Source organism: Pelodiscus sinensis, unplaced genomic scaffold, assembly GCF_049634645.1.
Source record: "Pelodiscus sinensis isolate JC-2024 unplaced genomic scaffold, ASM4963464v1 ctg34, whole genome shotgun sequence".
NCBI lineage: Eukaryota > Metazoa > Chordata > Testudines > Trionychidae > Pelodiscus > Pelodiscus sinensis.
The window spans coordinates 184017-190488 of record NW_027465849.1 but is presented as its reverse complement, the minus strand read 5'-3'; the positions used below and the strand labels follow the sequence as shown (position 1 = coordinate 190488).

General features: G+C 58.1%; 1 long non-coding RNA gene across 1 annotated transcript; it reads right to left on the bottom strand.

Moving 5' to 3' along the window:
- Positions 1-1423: 1423 nt before the first annotated feature.
- Positions 1424-5927, bottom strand: LOC142823865 (uncharacterized). Its single transcript, XR_012898947.1, has 6 exons — positions 5829-5927; positions 4433-4457; positions 4061-4110; positions 3472-3503; positions 2543-2635; positions 1424-2117 (listed from the first exon to the last, which is right to left on the bottom strand). It is a non-coding gene; the product is annotated as an uncharacterized LOC142823865 (long non-coding RNA).
- Between the last annotated feature and the right edge of the window lie 545 nt (positions 5928-6472).

Sequence of the window (6472 nt, the reverse complement as noted above, 5' to 3'; positions counted from 1 at the left end):
CCCGGAATGACAAGCTAAACCCAGCCAGTTGCGTCCATACTCACAGAGCAGCCAGAGTCCCAGCGGCAGGACCATTGGGAGAAGTGGGGAGGATCCTGGCGCTCCCTCAGGGAGTTGGCAGCAGGGAAGGCCTGTCTCTGTCTGCTCCTCCGTGTCTCAGGGAGAGACTCTTTGTGGCTGACTGACCTGACGTCTCCCCTTCTGATCTGCAGGGAGCAGGGAAGTGAGAGACGCTCTGTGAGCTGCCACGTGCTCCCCGAGGTTAGAGAGACGAAAAGCCACAGCTCCTGTGTGAGACGGGGCCATATCTAATACCAATCTCAGGGCCGGGGGGACCTTGCTCCCTGGTGGGAGGGGGACACTGCTCTCTTAGCTGTTCTGTGAGAGGTCTTATGCTGAACATGGTGGTTTTAATGTAGAAATCAGACCTGAGCTGGGGTCACACTTCATGGGCAGAAGTTTCTCTGCTTAAAGCTCAATTTGGCTCCCTCTTTGGACCCTATGAAAAGTCAGAGTGGCCTGAAAATTGGTAAATCGGGCTGGGGAGTTGAGTAGCTGTTGTGAGGAAAATTTAACAGGACGGTACTCAGAAAGTGTCCACGGCAACACTGCCAAGTCCTTCTAGCCCTGTGCAAGAGGGGAAACTGTGAAATCCTGAGACCAGTGAGATGAGATAGTGAGCTCTGCTCGGCAGGCTTCAAATCAAACCCTTCACTTTCCTCAATGTACTGAAATACTCCTCCCTGCACCCTCGCCCCTCCTTGTGCCTAGAAGGGCGTCACATCCAGTGACATGCAGCCCTGTGACTCCCAGGAAATGCAGAGTTCTGGCACTCGGCCGCACACCTCACTCAGCTTCCTAGGGGCTGCAAAAGCCACTTGGAATCACGGGGCTGCAGTGCGGCTGCATTCACGGTGACTACGTGAGCGGTGGAGGGATTTGCCTGAGCAGTGCAGCAGAGCTGTGAGGGGCTTTGAGGCCATGGGGATGGGTGGTGAGTGAAGGCCCAAGAGACTTTTACCTTGAAAGACTCACTTTGCCCTTTGCGGTGCTGCCTTGTATGGGCTGTATCAATCATGGAGCACGGGGCTGTCCTTGGCACAGCGACTGTCAGCAGGGGCTGCCCTGTGGGTTTGCTGCTGGCAAGTCAATCATTAGCTGGCATCGTGCAAACAGGGATGAAGAGCTGAGGGAAGGGTGTAAATGGAGCAGAAGGGAGTTTTTGGGGTGAAGCAGGATGAGTCTTTGAGCGGAGGATGGGTGCACATGGCTGCTTTTTGCTACAGATCAAAGGCAGAGCCTGAGTGTACTGGGCATGACTTAACGAGGGCAGAGTTAAGGTTGTGTGGGTCTGGCCCATCACTCAGTTTCCTAATTTTAGGAAGGCTGAGTTTGATATAACTGAGAGCAGAGAGAAGGCAAACCACTTTATTAACTGCAAGGAACCAGCTCAGATCCGCCAGCCAAATACCCCTTAGGACCAGTTGTTTAAGGGCCTTAGATGCCTAACTCTTGACATCCATGGGAGTTAGGCACCTCAATACCTTCAAAAATCTACCCCCTTGTTCAACCTGTGCGTGCTCAGGAGCCCAGCACAGACCCAAAGCAGCATGTCGCTGGCATAGCTATGCATATTCAGACATCCCTGGGTTGTCCCTCTCCCCGCCCCCACTGTCAGGCAAGCACCAGAGAGATTTGGTTCATTGTCTTCATCCTGGACACTCAGTACACGCAGGCACTGTTAGGGCCCACATTATGAACTTATTTGGTCCCTGAGCTTGCATGTCCTCTGGCCGGGTGTGCACGTTAGGCAGCAGCCTGTGTAACTGGCTTATGGTCACTGTGCACACAGTCACTGCAGGATTCTATGCACCAGCCTCCGGGGTGGAAACGTTGCCTGGGAAGCTTTTGCTGGAACTAAAGCAACGGGCTGTGACAGGAGGCCCGGACTCGGCCACCCCCGGCTCCCGCTGCCCACGAAGAGTCTGAGTCTCCCCGCTCCATCGACTGGCCCAAAGGTTGTTGGTTCACAGGCTCCGTCGTCATCTCCTTCCCTGGGGGCCGCTCAGGCTACAGCAAGTGTGGGGCTCATGCAGGCTTATGGGGTCCTGGGGATCCTGTGGGGGAAGTGACAGGGAATCCCAGTGACCAGCTCTTATGCGACTCCCCCCCGCCCCAGCATCTCCCGGAGTACAGGGCAGAGCTCATCCCCCAGCAGTGAGATGGTGACAGCCCTGGGTGTCCCGTGTTAGCAGCCTCCCCGTATCTGCAGGAAGAGCTGGGGCAGTTCCCTGTCTCTGAGCCCCCCTGCCCAGATGCTGCTCTCTCCTGTGAGCCCAGCTGCAGAAGGGCAGTGAGCTCTAGGTCCTGGCAATGTGGGTGCTGCTGAGGGTGCTAACCCAGCAGAGACCGCACCACTGGCTAGTGGGGGAGACGCAGGCTCTGAGATGGCAGGGAGGTTGGGTTGGATCGTTCCCCTGCACTGGCTTTGTGGGGTACAACCCCCTGCCACATGGGTCCATTCAGAGAGAGTCGCCCTTACCCAGCGCTACGGAGCCGGACGGGCGTCCTGCACTCGAGACCTGCCCTTTCCTACGGACGCATACGTCACGGCCTCGCACCCGTCCTGCCTGGGCTGCTGGGACATGGATACAACATAGGCAAGGTTAGAGCCCTGCTGAGCCAATCGCTCTCCCCGTGAGACATTTACAGCCTGTTCCCAGACGGAATGTGCCTCCTGTGGAGCACCAGGGTGGGAGCCCAGCACGGGCTCCAGGATGTGATGACAGGGGAGAAGAAAGAAGGGCCCCTCCTTAGGGCCAGGCAGGGGAGCGCCGTGTTCAGGAGAGGCTGGAGCCCAGGTCTGAACTTTATCCATGTGCTCCAGTGCCACTAGTACCAATGGGATGGACGCTGGTCCTTGGAGTCCCCCATAGGATCCAGGGTTCCCTTCAAGTGAGGCTTCTGGGACTGAGACCAGCTATGGGTCAGCCAGGGAAACTCACAGACCCACAGACAAACCCTTCTCCTTTCTTCTATTGCATTTACTTTGCCAGACCCCCAGCTGGTGCAAACCAGTGTTGCTCCATTGCGGTCACTGGGGTGAAGCCAATTTACACCCACTGGGGATTTGGTTCATTGACGTCAATGGAGACTCAGCCGATTTACACCCCTGAGGGATCTGGCCCCATAGACTCCAGTGAGCTACAGTGACATGGAAGCAGTGGCAGTGATGGGGAATTAAGCCCAGACTCTCCAATTCATTCTCCCTCCATCCACGCCAGGACACTCCCTGTTTATCCCTCGGGGCAGGGATCCCCACACTGTGACCCTCATGCTGGTGCTGGGATCGGCCCAGGGGGTTCCCAGGGCTTAGCTCTATCTCCCGCTGCCTGTTTCCACGGGAACACTCTGCCCACACCTGGCTCACCAGGCCCTGTCTGCACTGTGGGCACCAGCAGGACAACTCACCACGTTGGCGCGGGCTCTGGTGACCTCAGCATCTGCAGAGAGAACTGAGGTCAGCACATCCTCACCAGCCAGCCCACACCCCACCACTCCCCGCTCCACATCCCCCAGGGACACAGACCCATCCCAGGGCCCGGTTGGGACACCGCGGAGACACGGCACCGCTTGGCCAGTGTGATCCCTCGTGGGCTGGCTGGGCCGATAACGCCAGGTGCTGGGCTGGCGTGTGTGGGAACTGGGACAGGCCCCATGGATGCTGGGGTCTCACAGCTAAAGGGGCGATGCCCGGTCTGTTCCTGGTATGTGTCTTCTTTCCCTTTGTCTGCCCAGGTCCCTGCCGGTTTGCAGCACAAGGAGCTGCTGGGGCTCCAGCCCATCCCACCCCTGCCCATGGCTCTTGGCTCCCATCACTGCATTGTTGGGCTGGGCAGAGGCTGGGGCAGCAGGGAGAAGCGGCCCTGTCAGTGCAGGACTCTTCGGTCTGGCTGCCCAGGGCCCCTTGTGTGCCCAGGACCCAGGACTCTGGCCCCTTCCTACAGACGGACAAACAGCCGAGCCCCTGCAGGGTGGCGCTGGAACAACCGGCTCTTACACTGGATCTGATCTTCCGGGGCCGGGCTGCTCTGGTCTGGGCCGGGATCCCTGTGTGGAACGAGAATGTGTCAGTCCTACGTGCAGCACCTGGCACCGGGGCCCTGCTGCCCTTAGCGCTAGGGGCAGGAGGGCAGCAGCACCACTCCCCTCACTGGGTGCAGGAGCAGCGGATTATCCCAGACTTGGATCAGGCCCCTGCAGAACCCCCGGGTGCATTTGCATTGTGGGTCGTGTGTGTGTGTGGGGGGGGGAGAGTAGAGCCCAGGTCTGTTCCCAGGACGGAGTCTCACACAGGGCAGAATTGAGCCCCTCTCCCAGACCTGGGCATCACCTGGGGAGAGCCAGGGGCCAGGGGGAGTTTCTCTCCTACCTGTGAGTCCTGCGGCGCGACACAACTGCCGAGGGAAAGAAAAGAGGGTTAGGGAAGCTCAGCGCAGCTCACAACCTGGGGTGACTGCGGAGACAGAGGCAGCCTCACACTGTGAGCCTCTGCCCCCAGCACCCTGCTCCTCTCTGCTGGTCCGGGGTGTCAAACTACCTCCTGAGCCCGGCAGCCCTAGCTCCACAAGGCAGCACAGGGCAGTGGCTAGTGCAGGGGAGAGCAGCCCAGGGACCTCCGTGCTGGCCAGTCGGTTCTCAGCAGGGCTACAGCCTGCAGAAGTTCCCCTCCCTGTCTTTGAAGTGTGATTTAACGGAGGTGTCACTGCTCAAGTCAGAGAGTCCCTAGAGACAGTTCACTGAAAACACCTGCTCAGTGGGCAGCAACAGCCAGAAAAGCTGACAGGATGCTGGGAACATTAGGAGCTGGATAGGTAAGATGCAACATATCTTAAAAAACTTATACAGGAGAGAATTTGCGGGGCTAGGCAAGGACCCCTGCCAATGGCCCCTAAGCCCTCGCCTGCTGCCAGCTAGTTACAACCTCAGAGGCACCCTGCTTCTCCCCACGAGGACTTTGGCCTGGACCCTGCTTGCCAGGGGCTGCTAAGTGGCTCCTGTCCCACTTGCCTGGGACTGCTGCTGCACTGCCAGGGATGGCCATGGCCTCTAGCCCTGGCCCCGCTTGCTGGGAGCTGCTACAGGGCTCTGACCCCAAACGTGGCTGGCCTTCCTGCCATTAGTGTCCCAGAGTTGCTGGATCAGAGAGTCCCAGTTTTGGGAGGTGCAACCTGTATTGGCTTCAGAAAAGGTGTGGAGAAGGGCAGGGAACAGTTTGCATATGAGGAGAGATTAAAAAGTTTGGGGCTTTTCAGCTTGGCAAAGAGATGACTAGGAGGGGATGTAATAGAGGTCTAGGGGTCACCTGATTAAATTAATGAGCAGCAAGTTTAAAGCAGACATAAAAAAGTATTTTTTTGTCACAACACACTGTTAACCTGTGGAACTCCTTGCCAGGAGATGTTGTGAAGGCCAAAAGTATAATGGGTTTCAGAAAGACCTAGATAAGGTCATGGAGGAGAAATCCATTATGGACTATTTGCTAGGCTGGTCAGGAACACAACCCCGTGCTCTGGGTGGCCCTAGTCTCTAGCTGGCAGAAGCTAAAGCTGGACCACAGTGGATGGTTCACTCACTAACTGCCTATTCTGTTCATTCCCTTTGAAGCCCCTGGCCTTGGTCACTGCCAGAAGACTGGGCACTTGGCTAGATGCACCTTTGGCCTGACCCAGCCTGGCCCCTCTTCTAATCTTGTGACTGAAGGTGTCAGAGTGATGCTCCAAAACAGCCGCCCGTCCCAGCTCATGCTCCATCCCACCGGCACTTACCTGCCTTCATCAGAAAACACCCCAGCAGCCCCAGGGCCAGGCCGGCCACAAGGGCAAGTCCCACAATGAGTCCTGGAGAACCGCTGCAGCAGTCGGGAGCTGAGAGGAAAGCAGGCGGTTAGGGCAGGGCACAGGAGCCCAGAGGCTGATGCCCACGTGAGAGGAGCAGGGGCGGACTGGCCCAGCAGGATACCGGGAATTTCCCGGTGGGCCGTCCTCCGAAGGGTCGGCTGGCGGCTGCTGGAGGAGGAGGGGGATTGTGACAGGGCGTCATAGCCCCACATTTTAAATTCCCTGGCGCCGGCCCTGTACGGGGCACTGTGGGGCTGAGGGAGCGCATGTGCAGACATGCTCAAATGCAGCACCACAGCTGAGAGGGGGACGCCCGGGCGTGGCGTGACGTCACAGTCCGGGGCTTTAAAACCACCTGGCCCAGAATTGCACCGTGCGACCCAGCTCCGGGCCCAGCAAGTGGTCTGGAGCCCCAGAAGCAGCTGGGACAGGGCTGTGGGGACTTCTGGGGCCCGATCATAGACTCCAGCACTGCAAACTGGAAGGCAGAAGGGGGAGGGGGAAAAATAGGGGAAAGAGGTGGAGAGGAAGGGGCTTGTGCTGATGGGAGGGGGGCAGGTTGGGAGAAGAAA